At 34.0% G+C, this 3535-nt stretch overlaps 1 long non-coding RNA gene across 1 annotated transcript in view; it reads right to left on the bottom strand.

Moving 5' to 3' along the window:
• The window catches only part of LOC107738978 (uncharacterized), a 56534-nt gene extending 54554 nt beyond the window's left edge, over positions 1 to 1980 (bottom strand). Inside the window, exon 1 of the long non-coding RNA XR_001639951.1 lies at positions 1798 to 1980. This is a non-coding gene — a long non-coding RNA (uncharacterized LOC107738978). The remainder of the gene's footprint in view (positions 1 to 1797) is intronic.
• Between the last annotated feature and the right edge of the window lie 1555 nt (positions 1981 to 3535).

The following is a 3535-nucleotide window of genomic DNA, read 5'->3' as shown; positions in this document are numbered from 1 at the left end:
TGCTCGTTCAAATTTAAAAAATGCTTCTACAAAAAGAGTTTCATCTGCAGATATGGTCTTGTTTAGGGATCTGTGCCTTTGTGCATGCGGACATCTGACTGCTGAGTAGTGATTGTGTTTTTCAGCAATAGTGTGCACCCTTAATTTACAGAGAAAAGAAGGTCAGGGACAAATCTGTAGATGGAAAAATCTCCATAAAAGTGTGCATTTTTCTTTTTTTGTACTTGTTACTTTGCACTTTTTGTTAAAACATTTTTATTTACTATTTATTCAGGTTTTTTAAGGTATCTATGGTCTAAATATTCTTAAAAATTTAAAGTTTATTGTCATTTGGAAGTGTGTAGGCCTTCTTGCATTATTATGCTGTTACATTATGATTATATATTCAGTGGCATAAAATGGTCTTTAAAATGACAATAATATCGCTTATCGCAGTTATTTCTGGGGCAATATATCGCACAACAAAAAGTTGTTATCGTGACAGGCCTATTCGCATTTTCTAATAAAATCTATATGCGATAAAGTAAATAATGAACTTGGATTTAAAACCATGTATATTATGTATTTTAAATCAATATCAAGGTTTAAGGTTAAAACTTATTTGAAGGTATAAGGTAAAGTGTATCTTAGGTCCTGTAACTAGTCAACTTTTCATTGACCTCTATTTTTTTTAAGTACAAATACATACAGTCTCTCAGTAGGATGTCATAAACCTGCTTGCCTAATTATATACAATTAATTATTTAATATAATTATTATACATTAACTAACCACATGAAAAAAATGAAGTTGTTTTTGGCAGAACTAAATACAAAAGGGAACCACAAAGGTCATAAAGCTGAGTCACTGATGGTGTTATATATTAGATCAAAGCAAATGAGACTGGATCATAAAACAATCCAGTGCAGCGCAGTAAAGGCTCTTTTGTTTTGTTACTCTGTGCACTACCTCTATGTACATAGAGCTGTGGCTCTTAAACTATAAATGCATTTTTACATTAATGCAACTAACTTCTACATTAGTTGTATACAACTAATTGAGTAAAATTATTTAGGATTTAGCATGCAAAAGAATGTACAATGTAGACCCGTGACAACATACGAGCATCAGCCATCAGGTGTCGCATTCAATTCTCTGCTTTTGTGACATGCATCTCCCCAGGAGCGCGCTTCATGACCGCGCGCCCAGCTGGGAAACATGTAGTGTATCAAGTAACGGGAGCGACCCTTCCTTTAGCCACAATGAAGGATAAACAGACCATTGGTATGCTTTAAATAGCGCTTCGAAACCTCGCCCTGTTCCTATCTCACGGATACACCTCAATAAAGTTTTAATACTTTAGTTCACGGTCTATTTTGCACACTTTTCACGTGTGAGAACAACCCTGCTGGCGCACGGGAGCGCGCATCCTGTCCGCTGTTGTACTCAAGAAACCTTGATGTAAACTAAAGAAACATTTACAAAATGATAGCCGTACTGTTTAACTGCAACGCTAAGTAAAAGTAAAAATAAAGTAGTAAATACTTAAACAAGATTCAATACTTCTCTTGGAGACAGCTAAACAAACTGACAAAAACAAACCACCAACAGGTTTGAGGAGAAACAGCTTTATCTAATTAACACTATTAATTACTCAAGAGTATTTAAACACAGACATATTTATGTTGTTTTGTTAATTGCTGAAAACAAGACAAAACTCACTTGGGGAATTAGGCACAAGCAAAATAATGTTTAAAAGGCGTAACGTTAACATCCAACGAACTGTACGCAAGCAAGTTAACTAATTTAACAACTTACCCGAGAGGTACTTGTCACTGATGTTAAGGAGTTATTTCCAAACTGTAGTTCGTGAATACAAAAGCGTCATCAAAGAATATCTCAACAAACATATCTTGACAAACGAATGAGTTGCGTGAGTGCAGGGACACCGCGCGCGCGTCCGTCTGTCATTCACGCTCAGCAGCGCGCGCCTCCGACTTGCATTTGTCCTCAACAGCAACAGCTTCCGGGCGACGTGAGTGTAATCTTAAAGCCATAGTTGATCCACCCCCCCAAAAAAAATCTATAATAATTTGCTCACCGTCATGACGTTTCATACCTGTATTACTTTCTTTCTTCTGTAGAACACTAAAGAAGATTTTAGAGACTGACAGAGACAGTCACCATTCACTTCATTGAAATTTATGAAGTCGAATGGTGACTGAGATAGTTTTTCCAAACATCTACGTTTTTGTTCCTTTTTGGGTTGGAACAATATAAAGGTGAGACAAAATAAACTTTCTGAAATAATTTTTTTATAGGCTATTTTATATTTATATATATATAGCCAACAATCACTAAATTGAAATTGTACATTGGAAACCATAATAGAAATAACAATTGTTCCCTTATCATCAGCCTTTCCATTAGTCATTATTTTGGATGAATATACAAACTGCCAGATACATCATTGTGGTTTGCAACTAAATTCCCTACAATACAAATTCAGCTACAGCAATAAAGACATCTTTGTATTCAGAGAGCTGAAGTTTGAAAAGACAATGATTGTTAGTTGGCGGACAACATGAATTGAAACAGCATGCCAGCGTAACAAATTTGAAACAGGGAAAACATGTGGTTCCCACGTATGAGACAATAGACCCATGAAGAGCTGAGACACTTGAACCGTTCCAACATTAGTTACTTGTTATTCACCAGACCTGGAAACCTCACAGTGCATTGACTCCAAGAAACCTCTGGAGAAGCCAGAGCTATGAATACATTGATATTGAATCTGTCCATCCAATTTATTAGTAACAAATTGATGCTTTGTATGTGTTAGTTTTTTGCTCAACACCAGTCAAGTGTATGCTTTATGAGTAATTAAGATAAAATCTTAAATTAATAGTCAAGTTTACATATGAGACATTTGATTTCACTAATAAAAGAACCACTTCAATCCTCATTGTGGAGAAAAATTAGGAACAAAATTCAAATGCTGACTGTAAATAATGTTTGTTGAACTGTCATTTCACATGCAGCAGAAGGGAAATTTGATTGCAAATCCATTTGGTATTTTGACACATGAAACAGATGTGACCTTCGCCCTTTATGTCTTGATATTGCATTTCAAGTCTCATGCAAAGCTTACAGAACTGTATAATGAAAATGGTGCATAAATTTCATATGCATGTTGCATGTTCTGTTCTAAGCAGTGTTGTTTACTAAAACTACAACTAATAAATATTGTTATTGAAAACTTCAACTTAAAAACATAAACAAAAATGAGAAATGTTGCCTTGGCGACTATCTAAAATAAGTTTAAGCTGAAACAATAAAATTACAACCAAAACTGGAAAAAAGATAAATTAAAGCTATATACAATAATAATAATAATAATGAAAAAATCACTTAACAGAATTACTTAAACTAAAATGACAATGAAAACGAAAAATATAATAATATTAATAAATACTAATAGAATAATATTAAAAACACTGATTGTAATGTTCTTATGAGGTTGAGAAGACAAAGGTATGTTGAAAGAGAAGAAACA

The sequence above is a fragment of the Sinocyclocheilus rhinocerous genome, unplaced genomic scaffold (assembly GCF_001515625.1).
Source record: "Sinocyclocheilus rhinocerous isolate Xijiao unplaced genomic scaffold, SAMN03320098_v1.1 scaffold735, whole genome shotgun sequence".
Taxonomy (NCBI): domain Eukaryota; kingdom Metazoa; phylum Chordata; class Actinopteri; order Cypriniformes; family Cyprinidae; genus Sinocyclocheilus; species Sinocyclocheilus rhinocerous.
The sequence above is the reverse complement of the archived record's forward strand: the minus strand, read 5'-3'. Positions and strand labels throughout refer to the sequence as shown.